At 39.8% G+C, this 19,912-nt stretch overlaps 1 protein-coding gene across 5 annotated transcripts in view; it reads left to right on the top strand.

The window, feature by feature from the left end:
- The window catches only part of LOC141399304 (solute carrier family 41 member 1), a 141,116-nt gene that overhangs the window by 48,344 nt on the left and 72,860 nt on the right, over window positions 1-19,912 (top strand). The gene's annotated exons all lie outside the window — the stretch shown is intronic.

Below are 19,912 nucleotides of genomic sequence, written 5' to 3'. Positions count from 1 at the left end.
TTACAGCTCGTGGTTCATGCGAGGTCGATATTCACCGTCAACGCAGATTGGTCCGTAGATCTTTCGAAGAATTTTTCTCTCAAACACGCCAAGTACTGCCTTATCTGTTTGCGCAAGTACCCAGGCGTCGGAACCATACATCAGCACGGGTTGTATCAGTGTTTTGTAAAGCGTTTTTTTTTTGTTTAACGAGATGTGGCTTTGTTTTTAAACTGCTTACTTAAGCCAAAGTAGCATCTGTTAGTCAATACAATTCTTCTTTTTATTTCACAACTGATGTCGTTTGTTGTGTTTACGGCGGTGCCGAGGTAGACGAAGTCTTTTACTACCTCAAAATTATAGGAACCAACGTCGAAAGTTGGCCCGATCTCTATGGACCCATTGCGCGTCGACACCATCAACTTAGTCTTCCCGCCGTTTACCGCCAGACCCACTTTAGCAGATTCTCCTTCGACCTTCATAAAGGTATCTGTTACTTCTTTTACTGATCGTCCCATGATGTCTATATCATGAGCATAAGCAAGTAACATGTGGCTATTGGTGTAGATTGTGCCACTTCTTTTGACATTTGCCTCTCGAATAACCTTTTCCAGCAGGATGTTGAAGAGATCACACGAGAGGCTGTCTCCTTGCCTGAAACCTCTTTTGGTACAAAATTCTTCGGAGAAGTTCTTTCCTATTTTAACTGAGGATCTCGTGTCAGTTAAAGTCATTTTACAAAGCCGAATGAGCTTTGCGGGGATACCAAATTCAGACATGGCATGGAATACCTTTGAACGTAGTGGGCTGTCGAAGGCTGCTCTATAATCGACAAAGAGGTGGTAGGTGTCGATCTGCATCTCTTGGGTCTTCCCCAGGATTTGCCGCAGGGTAAATATTTGGTCAATGGTGGACTTGCCAGGTCTAAAGCCGCATTGGTATGGTCCAATTATTTCGTTGACCATTGGCTTTAGTCGTTCGCACAATATCTCTGACACTATCTTATAGTTGGAACATACAGTCTTATCTCCTTTCTTGTGGACGGGACATAGGATGCTCAGGTTCCAATCGTCGGGTACGCGTTCTTCCTGCCAGGTGGTGCTAACTAGCTGATGCATACATCTTATCAGCGCGTCGCCTCCGGTTTTAAACACCTCGGCTGGTAAGCCATCGGCTCCTGCTGCTTTATTATTCTTCAGGCTGTTGATTGCTGTTTTTACCCCATCTTGGCCGGGCGGTATACATTCTATACCATCTTCTGGGATTGGATCTGTGGTATCATCGTCTTCGCTACTATTGGATACCAGCAGATTGGAGAAATGTTCCTTCCATATCCTGAGTACGCTATATGTATCTTTTACCTTTAGATTACTTTGCTGGTCTCTACAGGAGGATGTGCCTGTACCAAAGCCATCTGTTTGATGTTTCACTCTTTGGTAGAATTTACGGACTTCATTCTGGCTCCTGTACATCTCGATTTTTTCACACTCCCGCTTTTCCATTTCTCTCTTTTTCTTGCGGAAAAGGCGTTTCTCTTCTTTCCTTTTCTCTCGATATCTCTCTCGTGCGCTACGCGTTGCTACTGATTGTAAAGTAGCCCTATATGCCGCATTTATTCTTCGGTAGCAGCATGGCACACCTGGTCATACCATGGATTCTTTGGTGGAGGTCTCTGGTATCCAAGTACTGATTTTGCGGCTGTTTGCATGGAGTGGGCAATATTTTGCCATTGTGCTGATATGTTATCGGGACGAGAAGCGCTTTCATTAAGCAATTGGGTCAGTTGAGTTATCGTACCGATCTTCCGAAAGTCGATTAAGAATAATCGATTATCTCTATTCCCACAGTCAATAGTCGACTACTACTTTTAGAAATTTTACGGTTAATAATCGATTAAGCGAAATCGATTTTACCTATCCCTAATCCCAATGTGGTTAATTTTGATTGGGATTTCGTTAATATGAAGGAGCCAAAGCAGTTACGAAATTACCCTACCCTGTGGAGTTCCGCTATTTGCGTGTTTTGCTAGCGTATGCCATTTCCATTAATAACTCTACTTCGCAGCATGATGGTTCTCAAGCTACTTATCAACAGTTCCACACCGAAGTTATGTAGAGCTTGTTCTATTGCTGAGGTGCTAACGATGTTGAATGCGCCCTTTGTATCCAGAAAGGCGGCTAAGGTGTATTGTTTGTGCTCCAAGCACTTCTCAATAGTCGTAACGACTTCGTATAGGCCTGTGTCTGTCGAGCGTTCCTTAAGGTAATTACGAGATGCAAATTTTGAAAGAAATCAGATGATTCTTTCAAGAATTATCGTTCGCACTAGCCAAGCAGACCGACAAATGAGGAGGGCTAAATCGACAATACTTGGTTAGGCCCATTTTGATCACATCAAATTGTATACACCCTCGTTAGTAGAGGTGACAAATTATCGATATTCCCAACATTAGATATTTTCGATATTTCATTTCAAAAAATCGATTGCTATCGATATTATCGTGAATTTGTCACCAGCATTAATTTGGAAATGAAAATGGCGGAAATGTCTATGCTTTTGTTGATATTTTGCACAAGAAGTTCACAGAAATATAAAGGAAAAAAACGATTACTTTTATTTGATAAAAATATATAAAACTACATTTTTTTTCTTAAAATTTTGTACGTGTGACTACTTCTCACAACCACAAAACCGAAAAGCCGCGAAATTTCTATTTATTTCAATGAATTTTAGGTTAGGAGTTTTTAATTCAATAATATCGATAGACAAAACTATCTGTTGATATTGAATTTTTAAAAAAATAATCGATATTATCGATAGTGCCATCGATTTTTTGCCAGCTCTACTCATTAGCCTAAAGGCCAACACGCCGCCAAGCCCCTTGAAGTTGTTAAAGTGACACCGAGGATATCATCGAAAATAAATTTTGTGAGTGCTTTAGGCATTTTCCACCTAATATCTGACTGCCATTTTTCTCACGTATTTATGTCAAATGAAGTTGTTTATATATTTAATGTTGATATTGTTTATCAATTTAATTCTGTTAAATGTTCATTGACTGCTTCAAGAGGCCGATGTTTTGACTGCAGTCAATTGTCAAATGTGAAAGTGCGTCATAATTTTATATCATGTATGTATGTATTTTTGTTCTGTAGAGCCCAATTTAGTGCTACCTCCTCCCATTGTTCGGCTAGTGATGTTGACATGTACTCGAGATGATATGTTTTCAATTATGATAAATTACTTTTAGGGAATTTCCAAGTGAAGAGGGTGAATAAAGTGAAGTGCTTGAAATACGTGACAAAATTTTGTGACTAAAATACCTTTATTCATTCATTAATTTAATCTACAGATCAGATTGTAGTGGTACATTATAAATCTTGCGATTTTTTTTTCCATTTTTTTGAAAAATTGATTATTTATAAAAATTATCAGGAATACACATTATTCCCTGCCTCCTTTTTTACCATAGTACATATTTAAAAATAAACAACTTTATCAATAGAAGATTGCTTGATATTGTGTGAAATACCATTTGAAGGGTTCTGGCGAGACCTTGTCACTGCTAACATGTACAAGTACATCGGCTAATCGTTAAAAATAAAAGTTTATGGGCGTGTTGATGGTTGGCATGCGTCTTTAAATTTACTCTCTGGTTGTCGTTTATAATTTCCAACACATATGACGCAGTTCTCTAATCGAATTTTGATAACCAGATTACCCCATAAAAAAGAAATGGGTAACATAAACCGCGCACAAATCTAGCATATATTACTACTGATTTTTTACTTTGATGGATGGGTTTAATAAAAACGCAATTAACTTTTATAGAAGCGTGGCAAAAGTTTTTACAATCAGAGGTGTTGATTTTAGATGTACTGGGGAGGGAGAAAGTTTTATGTCATTCTAAATGTGTAGTGTATCATGACGATCTCTCCTGACGAGCCTGGATGGAGGAAGCCTGTCCACTAGATCGTGGTAGGAACGCTCTCGACGGTAACATCTAAGCAGGATGTTCCACTGCGTAGCGCTAATATTTGCATACCACGCTGGCGCCGCATAGCTTACCACAGACCGGCCTAATGTTTTTATGTGATCAACAAGGTTTCTTTGTCAGCACCCCAAGTACTGTCGGCCAGCGGCTTGAGGACCTTGTTCTCACTTCTTATGTTATCCCAAACAGCTGTGACTTGAGCGAAAGACTTAAACATACTATCGAATGTTACACTCAACATTTTGGGGTAGTTAGTGGTCGGAATCAGTACACCATCGACCACTATGTTCAGATGGGTGTGAAGATAAAATCGATTTTGGAAAACCACCACCACTACCACAACCACACTTAGCCAAGACACATTCTCACACATTTTATTACAGTTTGAGAACAACTTGCTAAAAACGATTTTGACAAAATCGTTTTTGAGGATTATAGATTTTGTCAAAATCGTTTTTGAAGTATACGTATATGTTTCAGAATATTGCACAGGATTTAGAAAAGATGTGCAAACACGAAAAGTAGCGTTGGACAGCTGAATTTGTCCACTTTCCTCAAATGAAACTGGTTCATATTGCTTAATTGTGAAAATTTTGAAATATCGACCTATGACCAAATATCTTCATATATTGGATGGACCCATTGAGGGGCCTCCTAGGCGAAATCTGTGGGGGGTAGGAATATTTGGCGTATGCAGCTATTTAGAGCATTAGGTTGGCTACCAGAAAGTGCTGGCAACTAATCATTTGATTGTAGAAAGTTAAACAAAATCGACCGATTATGAAATGCCTTCCTTCATATATGGGATGGACCCATTGAGGGGCCTCCTAGCCGAAATCTGGGGGTGGTAGGAATATTTGGCGTATGCAGCTATTTAGAGGATTGGGTCGGCTACCAGAAAGTGCTGATAACTAATCATTTGATTGTAGAAAGTTAAACAAAATCGACCGATTATGAAATGCCTTCCTTCATATATGGGATGGACCCATTGAGGGGCCTCCTGGGCGAAATCTGTGGGGGGTAGGAATATTTGGCGTATGCAGCTATTTAGAGGATTGGGTCGGCTACTAGAAAGTGCTGATAGCTAATCATTTGATTGTAGAAAGTTAAACAAAATCGACCGATTATGAGATGCCTTCATATATGGGATGGACCCATTGAGGGGCCTCCTAGGCGAAATCTGTGGGGGGTAGGAATATTTGGCGTATGCAGCTATTTAGAGCATTAGGTTGGCTACCAGAAAGTGCCAGTTGATATTCCGTGTGGGCCGACTTTGTATGATTTCGTGTTTCGGATGACATCTGCAACACCGTCCATTGTAAATTGTGGTGTTACCTCCTCGGCTGGTACGACGTAGCACACTCCTCTTCGCTCTCGAGGTGCTCTACAAATTGCCGTTCGAAATAACATGAGCACCTCTTCGGATCTGTCACTGTCACACCCTTGTAAGTAACAATCGTTCTCTCATCCTTCTATCATGGATTCGAGAGTGATTTAAACGTAACCCACAATTTATTTAATCCTGTACCAATGTTGGGTTGCTTTGGATGGTAACCCCACTTTTCCATCTTATGTTCGCCTACTAGTCTGTTGACTTCAAAAGTAAGTTCTCCTACTCTTGCGTCTTCAGGGTTCGTGCTCATTTGCTAGTCCCGTCACCTCTACTGGGAAATTCGGTCAGATTTCGGGTATTCGACCAGCAAGTATGTAGCGAGCGGCAGCAGCAGTGATGATGTCCCGGAAAGTTTTCTCAGCTACCCGAGTATCTGAGGGCAGCTCCTTGAAGCGGTGATTGGTAAAATCTCTGAACCCTTGCCAATCCCATGGTTGCAAAAAGTACGGCGTTCAGAGGTTATGTAGTCGGGTGGTCTATTTACGAAGACAATGATAGGAAGGTGGTGTGATCCAAGGGAAATTACGGGTTGCCAGGATACGTCAGTTATCAGACCTGTAGTTCGATTCTCTAACTCTTTTTTTGTGTTACCGATAAAAATCGTTAACATTAAAACGCAAAATTATGAATGAAAAGTTCAAATAAAAGTTGACAACACTGTTGTTATCGGTAGAACTTTACGACTACTTTTTATTGGTCGCTAACTTACCGAATAATATCGTTAATTACCGAAATTATAAGCATTTTAATTTTAGCGACATTTGTCGGTAACCCAAAAAATGAGTTAGAGAATCGCAGTAATCCTGGGTACGACTAAGGCCAGAGCACCCTCGATAGTGCACTTATTCTCTACATCCATTACATCTCACCATTGTTAATATATGGTGGATGTGGATCCGGCAAACGGAACAGATCCATACAGGCCCGGGGTTCATCTCTATCCCGAAACGGACCAAAAGTGCTTAGAGGGGGCAGGAGATAAATTGCCGCTCCCATGTTGAAAAAAAAAAAAAATACACAGATATTTGTTGAGGTGTTGACGGCCCTGGTCGAAGATTCCTTAGAGTAATTTCGGTGTATGGATCCGGTTGCCGTGGGATTGACATGATAGTTATGTTTGGCGAACTATGGTTCTCTCCGCTAACTCTCATTGAACATGCTAAACGTAAAGCTATCCATCTGCTCAGACAGAATGCCACAACTTATGATGAGCATTGAAGTCCACAAAAGCGGGCTAATGTTGGGCCTATAACCCGCAGTACGGCTATTAATCAACTCTACTTCGACAGTTCTCCACGTTACTGCTACCCCATACATTTCATGTAGATTTCATTAGAGCCAGGCTCAAGCGAAATAGGTCCTTATTGAAAATACTGGTGCAACAGGAAATCTAGCTAAATGTGGGGATCTCCACTTCTGGTGTGGTACGTAGGTACGTTGTAAACATCACAACACTCGTGTTGTTGTTGAGCTTGGTTTCTTGAGCCGCCGCGACCTTCGATATGAAATCCACAGTTTCCTCGATATTAACTCGGAGTCCATTGCAATTGAATTGCAACAATTGTGCATTTCCAGGAATTGGAACAGCAACAACGAACGGTGTTCAGTGCTGCGTGTGTGGTTGGGGTTGTTTCTAATGAGGACGATGACTAACTGGAGGGCTGGGTTCGCACAGAATACATCAGCAAAGTTCCGTAGTCCTTAATATGAATGAGTGTTGCTCACGTATTCTGATGACGACAACATAGTCCATGTCATGGCAACCCCAGAACAAACCCTGAGTTGCATCCACTGCCGATATCTGCCATAAATAGTCTGCTAAGGTCCTAAACCAAGGAAGGATTTGAACCAGTCTGTTATGCAGACGACGTTATAATACTTCTAAGGGGAAAGAATCCAAATCTACTTTGCAGGAGAGCCGAAGAGACTCTAAATATAGCTTACAACTGGGCTTGACCAAGAGGTCTTAATGTTAACCCGGAAAAAACAGAGTTATGTCTTTTCACTAGGAAAACGAAATTGGACTCCGTCGAGGAACCAGTTTTCCTGAATAAGACATTAACAATATCTCCAACAGTTAAATATCTGGGGGTAATCCTAGATAGGAAACTCAAATGGAAAGACCATATTCAGGAAAGGGCTGCCAAAGCACACAGATGTTGGTCAACTTGTAGAAGGGCTATAGGCTCAAAATGGGGTTTTAATCCTAGAATGATACACTGGCTATACAGAAGCGTAATAAGACCGATTCTTACTTACGCATCTGTTGTATGGTGGACAGCTATGGACAAAAAGTACAATGTGGAAACATTGCAAAGAGTCCAAAGAATGTGTTGCCTAGGCATTAGCGGGGCGATGAGGACTAGGGCTTTGGAGACAATTCTATTTGTCCACCCATCGCGGCTATACGACTGAAAGCGATGAGCGAGTGGATCGAAAGAGACCACCAATGCATATTACGGTTCACAACGGGTGAATCTATAAATCAAATAGTATCGGACCGGATACCAGAATCAAGTGAAGTAGCTCTGTGAAGTTCTAATACCGGACAAAGATATGTGGATCGATGGAACCCTTGCACAGATTCCCGCTGGAAGCTGCGGGTTTACGGACGGGGCTGTGTTAGGGGGGAGAACGGGACTGGGTCTTTATATCGTAGACACGGAAACGAGGATCTCCCTTCGGCTGCCGGATCATAACACGGTCCTCTAGGCCGAAGTCCGAGCGATCACAGAATGTCTGAACTGGTTTAAAACAAATATAAGGCCACTCACAGTTAACATCCTTACGGATAGTAAAGCAGCAATTAGAGCTATAACAAGTAAAGCAACAATATCGAAAACTGTCTTAAAGTGTAAAAATTCAATTGACGACTATTCCCATTATGGCTCGGTAAACATTATATGGGTACCAGGACACATAGGGATTACGGGAAACGAAGTAGCAAACTTCTTAGCAAAACAAGCCAGGGAGCTACCTACAGTAAGTCTAGACAATGCCAAACCTTTAAAGGCGGCGCGTATAGAACTAAAAGCTTGGGCAAAGAATGCTCATGTATCCCTATGGAATAACCAGGAAAAGGGAAAAACTACAAAAATCCTATGGGGAAACCCAGACCAGGACAAAACAAGTGATCTCCTAGTGATGAGTAAAAAGGATATCAGTAGACTGATCGGTGTCCTCATAGGGCATCTGGGACTACAAGCGCATCTGCACAGGATAGGCTGTGCAGAGAATAGTGAATGCAGGGCAAGTGGCGAGGACAACGAAACGTTGGAACACTATCTCTGCCACTGCTAGGCTTTCACAAACTTGAGAACTCAACTACTGGGAAACGATATAATTACAGGACTCGACCGTATCAAGGACATCGGGTTCAAAAACTTGAGGGACTACGTCAATGGGACGGAACTCCTAAACTAACAACAACTTCCAGGACACATAAAATTAGAGCGCACAACAGGCCTCGTCTGGCTTAAGCGTATGCCCTTTCTTTTTAAGGACATTTGGTGATCTTGAATCACCCCTCTTCTTAACCTAACCTAACGTAGATAAATACAAACATATTGTTACGGAATTAGATTTAACTAATCTCCGTGTAGACGTTGTTTTATTCCCCAGTACGATTTGTACCAAATAAAACAGGGTTCGTTTCAGATTACGTTTCTACAATGCTTTATTTACTTTATTACACTTATTCGGAACCGACTTTAATTACTAAGCACACAGCTTGTCTCTAGTTAGCACGCAGCTATTCTTTAACCGATCTGTTCAGTTCAACGCTTAAAACACAACTAACTCGCCGTTGCTGGTTCCACCTGTATTTATCTCAAAATTCCCTCGTTCAAGAATCCTTTAGAACACGTCTGGCAAAACCTCGAATCTGTGCAACAAACACACAGACGCACATTCGCACTAAGCGAACAACCAGACTCACATACATGGACGAAGATCAATACAAGTGGACAAGCACACTAATGACGTAATTACAACAAAAAAATGCAAGAAATAAAAGTGTAGCAAAATAAACGATAATTACATGATTATGGCAAAACAAACAAAAGCACATTAATGAAAGGAAAAGTAAGAACTAGAATGATGAAGAGAATTATACATGGTAGTTGTTGTTGCTTAAATAAAGTAACTGCGTAATAAAACTTTACGTTACAATTCAAATTTTTAAATTAACGGAAATTAAACTAAATTAACTTAAACCTATCAGTTACATTCGTAACAATATGTATGTACACGGAGGTGCCAGCCGCTGGCCGGAACGCTGTTGTAGTAAGGTTCCGGTTTACTCCGCTACAATGGACCCTTCGTCGTGGAATTACATTCCAGTATCAGTAGTAGTAGTATTACTTTTGAACTTTTTCCAGTTTGTGCTTACACAGTTACCAATTGTACCCAAGGGTTATACTATTTTCTATGTGGATTAGATCCCAAAAATTACCTGTATGCACTTACTTACATCGTGTTTGCACTAGACCTTTTTGCGGTTTAACATCCTTTATGAGAAAATATTTGCAATGGAATTTACAATTTTAAGCTACTGGTTTTACTAAATCAAGTACAATGTAAACATAGTATTAGTATTCAGTTTGTTGACATTTCTGTCATATTTATCGCTTAATAATGGAAAAATCCCGCTATAAATTTTGGGGAAAATAACAAACAAAAGCTAATCACGAGAATACACTTGAGCTGTCTGTGGCTGTCCTTAAATCGGCAAAAATCAGTAGAAAATGTAAGTGGTTTAGAAAAAGATAAGTTGTGGATTAGAAGTCAATTAAAGAAAATATCGAACAAACAAGCAAATAACAGTGTCAAATTCCTAGAATTTGATTATCACTCCAATAGATTAAATATTTCAATTACAATTATCATTTAGTGAAATTGAAATTGAATTATGATACGATGTTTTCAACATTTCATTTTTCAAATCATATTCAAAATATATGTACATACATATTTATAAATTTATCTAACATTTAGCCAAGCCCCACTATTATATTAGCATTTAATACTCCGCTGACTTATCAGAGCTACGTGAGATCACGTGCATGATTAAAAACCACTTGAGTGTGTCAGTTGGCCTGCCGTATCCATAAATAAAATAGAGGCTATCAGCAACAGCAATTTGCATTGGCAAATTCTAGCGAGGCTTACTTACTGACCACAAATTTATCGCCCAGAAAATAATAAATAAATCAGCAGCGGCACTAAACTCTCTAAATGTCACGGCCCCCATACTCAAAAGGTAAATAGTAAACAAAAACAATAAATGTTCTTATACAATAGTAAATGGTAATTTACGTCAGAGAGAACATTTTATATGCCTAGTTATGAGATACAGATACTTTTTCTATTTCCACTTCCTACTTTCCCCCTCAAGGCCACTCTAGATATGAGGCTGCATGTGTCACAACTGCGGATTGATGGCTAATTGAAGTTCAGTACGACGATAGCTCAACTTAAACTCAAATAGATTTAATTTATTTCCATTGAATTGAAACAACAACAACAATCGTTTGTTGTTGTTCTTTTTTGTTTTGTTTGACATTTGCATTGATAATTTTCTTTCAATAGACATTGTATTGTGGCCTTATGTTTTCTTTAACCACTCAAGCGCCTTTCAGTTTCTTGGGTTGTGTGTAGCCATAAGTTGCAAAGGGGTCGAAAGACAGATTGTGACAAGCCGATATTGTCTCTGTGACATTATGAGTATCACTGTCACTCTGTTCGAAATCAGCAATTAAACAACAATACGGACATAAACTATATGTCAATAAATACCTCTAAACAGTTGCCTTTATAATCTAATAATTCTACAGATAGTGGGTGATGACGTAGTTTAATAGATTACAAAATGAAAGTCAGGGCTATTATATGTAAGAATTTCAGGTAGTGCTGTAAATGTTTAAAATTTGAAAAATTATATGTAATAAGTCATGCTAGAACAATATAAGGTAACAGCAATACCCAGCTGACTGAACTGGCCTGTAACATTAGTGTCAAATTCCATATTGCATTTCAAGGCACATTTATATACGGTAGAAGTGACAATCAGCTGTATTTTTACTTGTTTTTGTAAATTTGATTTTCAAAATGTAATAGGGTCAATTTGAATGTTTCCATATCATTCATTCTACCATGGTAACAAGTCGAGAGATAAGAATCCATGAAGCCAAATTTACCAAAGTTTAGCAATTTTTTTCTGGTGTAGAGTTCATAGTTCCTCTTCCATTCATTCAGATTGTTATTAGATTTAGCTATTCAAAGAATTCCTATGATCAGACCACACACCACGGCAGCATGTTAGACAATGTGTCACAAATTAATTACATTACACAAAGTGTAAATGAAATACGTATGTATGTGACAGGTATGACAGACAGCCTGGGTCGGCCGGCTTCTACTGTTGGTTTTCTAAAAATACTTGTCATAACAGTCAAAGATTTCTCGCACACACACACGAATTAAAGACACATTTGAAATGATAATAACACAAATCTTTCACTTGTTAGCGCAATTATGACCATTAAAATGAAACATGCTAACAATTTTACAATTGGTTAAAATAGTTCCCTAAGGCATTTAGAAATTGTCATAAAAAATTCTAATGAAATATTGTTTATTATTGCAATTTTAATTTAACATTAAATCGACATTAAGTTATTTTAAAATTCTAATATCTTTAAAAAATATTAATAATTTATGTTTGGAAAAGGTGAGAGAAATTTGTACACATTAAATAATGTTAAAGTGGCGCACAGTGGGAAACACGGGTAAAACCCTTTCAAAGTTTTGTTAATAACAACAACAATGAAAATGTGTTCAACATTGAAGAAAATTATTTAACGTGGAAATGTTTTTACTGATGGCCGAGCATACCTATGAAACTTGCTAATATTCACTTAAAGGGGATTAAAGGGACAGACTGAAGTTGTGGCATTAAACGTAAAAAACGTTTGAAAAAGACAATTAATATATGTAAATGTTTATTCAGATTTATAATACGTACAAATACCCATTATACTGGCTAAGATCAACATTTATACCGATCCCCATGAAAGGTTATACAACATACTCTAGTGATTAAAGACTTATGATACTTTTGAGAACTTATCCAAAATATTTCTTAAAATAATTCATTCCCCATTCTGGTTTGTCGTGTCCAAGGACCGCATTCACACGATAGATTTTTTTATGGCATCTGCAACTGATAGGCTGATAGGCTTGTTGATCTAGATGTTCTCTCTTACAACGTTGAACCTCTCTTTCTTGATCATGAAGAACCATGAAACCCATCGCCTTATTTTATTTGGGCTCACCCAATGTATATCGACCTTAACATGTTTGACGACATACGCAATGTCATACGCTTACGTCAATCATTAAGGGGGGCCAAGTGGCAACACTGGAGTTGGCAGCACTGATGCCAAATGACATCCACTATCACACATACGTACATATGTGTAAATGTGAAACTAGATCAAGGCATCACCGTGATCAATTTACTAAAAATTAGCAAACGGAGTACACCAACAAGAAAAAAAGTCGATATTCTGATCTTAGTGTTAATAAATTGGTCTGTTCCTTTACTTTTGAAAATGGTAAAACCGACAAAAGTAGCAAAAGTTGTGAACTGTTCTCATATAAATTGTGTGGTGTCAGAAGTAAAGGAACGCTTTTCGAGTAAAAAGTGGTAAAACTTGAAGATTCTTGCACGTAAAGGAACAGAGCTAATATTTTAGCAAATTGTGCAGAAACGTTAAAGACTTTCACATAACCTCTTAAAAACTTGATATTCTAATAAGAAGACCTACAAATAATAAGAATATTAATAGGTGAATATTACATTGTGACATTTTGCAAAGATCTCAAGCGTTCCAAATGAATTTGCATTTATTGCAATAAAATTGAATTATTTTCAAGTGACATCAACAAAAATTGAAAATTCCAAATCTTGCAAAAAGAAATTCCTGATCTTACAATTTGTGAATAGTACCTTGTTCCTACATCTCAGCTTGTCGCAAATAACTGTGGTATGCGCGGACGACATGAACATGCTGCAGGATTTTTGGGTTCTTTGTGGTCAGAATTCTGCTACCATCGACCATGACATTCAACTCTATTCTCACCTCTGACATCCATGTGGTGAACAAAGCGGACATAGATTTAGTGGCCCATATTTGCATATTTCTCACGTGGAAAAATCTGGTCAGATCAGTCATAGAAGAAGTTCAGACGCCAATGACGTACAGTCATCCGCATACGTTACGATCTCAGTGCCGTCTGGAGGGAGCGGAGTACAGCAGAGGTAGAGATTAAACAGTTCCGGAAATATCACCCCACATTGGGGAACTCCTTGTTTCACTCTACGGAGGTTGGACTTCTTGTTCCTGAATTCCACGCACGATTGGCGTCCACACATATATTTGATTATCCAACGTTTCAAACGTGGGCGGAGGGTTGTCTGCTCGATATCCTCAAACAGCGTGGAGTGTGCCACCATCACCGTTCTATCATACGGCTTGTTATTATTAAGCCCTTGAGTAATGTGTGTGGAGATGGCGTGCAACGCTCTTGTCGTGCTGTGCTACTTCGGCAACTAGGTAGCTATTTCTGACGATAGAGAGAACCAAATGCCCATGGGGCTTTGCTACGGGCGACAGAAGTGAAATTTCTCTTTACGAGCCTTTGCTGGCATCCTTGCCTGGCTTCAGTAGCGGGACCATCCTGTCCATTTTCCAGACTTCGGGGGCGATGTGGGTGGCTAGCGACAGGTTTAGAACTTTAGTAAGATACTTGGCATCCGTTCTATCATACGGCTTGCTCTTATTGAGCCCTCGACTAATGTGTGTGGAGATGGCATGCAACACTCATGTCGTGCTGTGCTACTTCGGCAACTAGATAGCTATTTCTGACGATGGAGAGAACCAAAGGCCCATGGTTCTTTGTTACGGCCGACAGAAGTGAAATTGCTCTGTACGAGTCGCCTTTGCTGGCATCCTGACTTCAGTAGCGGGACCATCCTGTCCATTTTCCAGACTTCAGGGGTGGCTAGCGAAAGGTTTAGAACTTTAGTAAGATAATTGACTTCCGGCCCAACGCTTTGGATCATTCAGCGTACATGGTGACATTCGCAACATCATCCATTCTAAACTGTGGTGGTTCATACTCTGCGGGAATAGATTTAATTGGAACGTAATACTTTTCTCTTCGCCCTGTCACGCCCGGGGTGCTCGACAAACTCTCGATTGAAATAATTTGCGCACCTCTTCGGATCAGTCAGCGTAATGTCGTCAAACGTGGCTAAAGTCTACATATCTTCCTTCTTTCCAGGGCTCGAGAGTGACTTAACCGTAGCCCAGAATTCACTTATTCCGGCTCTTCAGATGATTTAAGCACTTGTCCCAGTGTCAGCACGACGATGCTCGTCACGCTCATTTGCTAAACCCTTTACATCGGGTATTCGACCAGCAGCTTCTGTGTATGGTGAGCGACTACAACAGTGATGATGTCTCGGAACGTCCTTTCTGCTACCCGAACATCGGAAGGATTGGGCAGATCTCTGAACCCGTGATTAGTGAACTCTCTCGGAACGTCCTTTCTGCTACCCGAACATCAGAAGGATTGGGCAGATCTCTGAACCCGTGATTAGTGAACTCTCTGAAACTATGCCAATTAGTTGTCCCAAGATTGGTGAAAGTGCGGCGTTCAGAGGTGATGAAATCGGGTGGTCTGTTGCTGGAGATAATTATGGGGAGATGGTCTGATCCAAGAGAAACGACTGGTTGCCAGGTGACGTCATTTGTCAGACCAGGTGACACGATGATTATGTCTGGCGAAATGTGATACTCTCTGATAATTCTGGTAGGGGCGTCCTCATTGACCGTGCAAAACGTAGAACTTTAATCTACTCTCTGGTAGTTTCGGAGCACCGAGTGCCACAACTCATGATGAGCATTAAAGTCGTCTAACAATATCAGAGGATTTTGAAATGGGCGGGCCTGTAACCTGAAGTACAGTTATTTATCGACAACATTTATACGTTCACGAACTCTACTCGGCAGTTTCACACCTGACTACTGCCACCATACACTCCAGTTACGGGTCATTAGAGCCAGGCTTAAGCGAGATAGGTTTGTAACGAACAGAATGGCGCAATAGGAAAGCTCCATTCTCCACTTCTCGTGCAATATATCCTCAGTACGTTGTAACCACAACAAGTCTGTAATCTGCAGTTGTTTTTGAGCTTGGTTTCCATGATTTTCTTCCGACTCATGAAATCCATCATTTCCTCGATCCTCTGAGGTAAGATCGAGGAATTAATGAATTTCATGAGTCGGAAGAATATCATGGACACCAAACCCATTGCAATTAAATTGCAAAAAGGATGCATATTCAAACATTGGAACAACTACGGCTGGTGTTAAATGCTGCGTGTGCGGCTGTTGTTTGGGGGGACTCAGAGGGAGCGCGTATTCTGATGACGACGACGACTCACTGGGGGTTGTGTTCATGTAGTAACATAGTCCCTGTCGTAGTCCCTCGCATGAACGAGTCAAGAACAACCTCTGAGTTGGACCCACTCCCGGCATCTATTGCATCTCACCGAAGTTTGAGTGTGGTGGATGTGCATGTGACAAACTGAGCACATATAAATTTGTCCTGGGTTTTCCTCCGGCCCGGACGGACCTAAAGAATCAGAAGCAGACATGCTGCTCCCAACACAGAAAAAACGATACAAATACAAACATGTGTACACTGAGGTGACAGCCGCCGGTCGGGTATTGTGTAGTTCCGGGTCATCCAGTATGGAAGAACCCACCAATGTGGGATTGATTGTAGGAGTGACGTGTCACTATGTCGAACGAAAAAGAAAACGAAAGAAAAACTACTTAAGTCGTGTATGATTTTCAAACAAAGTCAATATTACCATGAAAAGCAAAGTTTAGGTGTTTTTCTTTCGCATTCATTTTCTTACGACATAGTGAAACATGACCTAAGTATTATTTTAAAATTCTGATATTGTGACAAAGAATTTTGCAATAAGTATATCTTTGCGTATAAGTAATATATCATGTATCACGTATACGTATACGCACTGTGAAATATTTATAAACATATATTGCGTATACGCATCATGGTACCCATAGCAGTTTTTTTGCTCTTAATAACATTGAATCGAATTGAACCCCCGATTATGTTTAAACTATGTACATCGCACAGTGGCTCAGAATCGTTTTTTTTTTCTGGTCAAAATTCTGATAACACAATCAGCTTTCAGATAAAGTGTGGACAAACCCACCCTATTTTATTTTTGTTATATTTGATCTTATTTCACGCTGCCGGATTACGATCCACAATCGTTCATTTCATGTCTTTCAAATTGATTTCAATATTTCATTATAAACGACATATTTCAAAACAAAAGTGTTTATAAACGTACATAAATATGTATATCAATCGCACCTGTACAATAAATATCTTGATAATTTATTTTGACCAAATTGTCACCTTAATTGGCCAACCAACAATAATTCTTTAGACAATTTATTTTCACTTGAGTTACCCTAATCTCAGCAGCTTAAAGACCTGTCTATCACGTGCGTGAGATTGTCAAAAATGATATGCTTACGTCAATTGTCAATCGTGCTGTGTTTTCACACACCAAAACACCTTGTCGCGTTATGTTATCCTCCAATCACCCGCAATCAGTGATGGGTTCGTTCACTCACCAACCAGCAAAACACTTCAGCAGACAAATTTGTCAGATAAGTCACCTCGTCGATAAGTAAGTCGTCGTATCAGCCGACACTCAAAAGGAGATTCACTGAAAATGGCATGGCTTAAATTAGAAATCAAGGGCGACAAATATTTGTGGTACTATTTGCAACATTATCATCGCGCTAATGCGATGATTTACCGGTTTAAACTGCTCTCCTCCTCGTGTACGATGGCTATTTAAGTGGCAACATTGAAATGTAGCCTTCAACTTCTTGTTGTGTCGTTTTTTTTATTTACTTATTTTTTGTTTGTTTGATAACAAAGAATTATCAATAAATTATCAAATAATTTGTTTAAATTCAGGAAAGAAATTTCCAATTGATTTTAGTTGGATGTATTGGCGAGTGGCTGGGTTGGGTTGGCGGTATTTGTTGCATCTTAAAATACTTAGTATTTTTTTTTTATTGGAAGAAAAAAGAAAGCAGCAAATGATCGGTTCACTCATAATTATTGTTGTTGGCTTAGTGATGCCAGGAAAGAAAACACTTCAATTGATCCATGTTTTTTCTTTGTTTACAATTAAAGACCTTTCAATTGTTTCGAAATGCCCCTGATAAACATCGTGTAATTGTTGACATTCCTTTTTGGTTTTAAAATATTACGTCGCATTTAACATTGCTTTTTTTTGAGCCCCCCAACAAATTGTCTCTGGCCAAGGGAATCATGGCTGGTCACTTTTTGAAGAATTTTTGCTGATAACATCTGAATGCAAAAACTTGAAGAGATATTTAATGATAACTTCAAGTTTTCATTTCAACTTGACCTTAACACCCAGGATTCAAGGGTAAACATACAATGTGTATTTACACAAACACTTTCAGATATTACACACATGTACCCAGATTGCATATCGTCGGTGTCATACTTAAGTGTGGCTTTTTCAGATATGGGTGATTTCTAAAGCTTTTTGACATGTTCCTTCTGAATGTATTCAGCTTCTTCCTACATGACATATCATATTCGGGATATCAACTTTACGACGCAATAAAAAAATTGTTCAAATGTCAATGTCTCAAAACCAAAAACGGCGTATGGAACACTTAAGCACGACACCGGCAGTATGTTGTTGTGGCCACTTCAAATAGTCACGTGAAGACTAAATCTGATTGGATTTTGTTTATCATTGATGATTGTATTTGTTGACAACATATCGTGTTCTATGAACTTGATCTTCGTATCTGTCAAGTGAATACGAGGACTGAACGATAACTATCTGGCCTAACAATGAAAACGCGAATATTTACCTTCAAAAATGGTTTTATTCTTTACTTAAGTAGTCTCAGAATAATTTATACGCTTTTCCATGCGCTCAAAACAATTGTTGAATCCCTTTTTCCACTCCGATTTAGACACCTCCAAAACATGGATTTATACGCTTTAACAGCATCTTCTGGCTACGAAAATCGTTGACCACGCCTTTCTTTCTTTATATGCTGGAATCAGAGCTCGCATTGTCAGGAGACTGGCAAACAAATTGTAGTGTACCACTCAGAATTAAACGTCTTACATTTCTGAAGACATATAGTCGCCACACGCTAAGTTTTGCCGAAGAAACAGGCGACCATTTGCTTCGAAGTGCTGGCTTTCGAAGACCTAAACGGTCTATTCCTGTTTTGTTTCGGGATCCTAAGCATAGATCCAAGATTCGTCGGCTGTGACGATTTTATAAACGTCGTTTGAAGCACCGCGATCGTTTTTATTCACAATTTCTGTGCAGCAATTCACAGGAGCCTCTTTTTGAACGTGTGTTCATGCAATATCAAATGTTAGATGGCTTAATGTAGATGGACCACTGAAGACATGAGGAGGCACCCTGTTGCTGTTCTTTCTGACAAGTTTGAATCTTATTTCATTGCGTATCACATAAATTCGGGGACCAAACTGGTGTCGCATAGCTTACCACAGACAGACCTATCGCGTTATATGTGGTCTACAAGGTTTCTTTATCTGCACCCCAAGTTCTGCCGGCTAGGGACATTTAGGACCTTATTTCTATATTTTAGTTTTTCGCAGATAGCTGCGCGGCATGCGCGGACGACGTGAACGTAGTGTAGAATGTGATCCCTAGAATTTTGGGGCAGTTTGTGGTCTGAATTCTGCTACGGTCGACCACGATATTCAACTCTCTTCTCACATGCGCCGTCCATGTAATATCTGCATATTCCTCGCGTGAAAAAATGCGGTAAGATCGATTAAATAGGAGTTCAGTCTTCCACAGATGTCATCAGGGAAGATACCTGACTCCAAGATCGTGCAATCATCCGCATACGTTACGATCTCTATGCCGTCTGGAGGGGCGGAATACAGGAGAGGTAGAGGTTAAACAGTTCCGGAAATATCACCCTACCTTGGGGAGTTTCCTGTTTCACTCCTCGGGGTTTGGACTTCTTGTTCCTGAATTGCACGTACGACTGGCGTCTACACCTATAATCGATTATCTAAAGTTTCAAGCTTGGCCGGAGGATTGTTTGCTCAATATCCTCAAACATCGTGGAGTGCCTAACAGGTTTTTAATAAGTCAAGCGCCACCTTCACTGTTCTCTGGTTGAGTCCTCGACAAATATGCGTGGATCGGCAACTGGATAGCTATTTCTGACGCTGGGGAGGACTAAAGCCACAAGGGTTTTTGCTACGGGCAATAAAAGCGAAATCTGCCTGTACGATTCACTTTTGCTGGCATCCTTGCCTGGCTTCAGTAACGCGACCAGCCTGCCCATTTTGCAGACTTCGAGAACAATGAGGGTGGCTAG

Source organism: Musca autumnalis, unplaced genomic scaffold (assembly GCF_047663935.1).
Source record: "Musca autumnalis isolate F117 unplaced genomic scaffold, ASM4766393v1 scaffold_3, whole genome shotgun sequence".
In the NCBI taxonomy this organism is placed as follows: domain Eukaryota; kingdom Metazoa; phylum Arthropoda; class Insecta; order Diptera; family Muscidae; genus Musca; species Musca autumnalis.
This window is presented reverse-complemented; position numbering and strand designations above follow the sequence as displayed.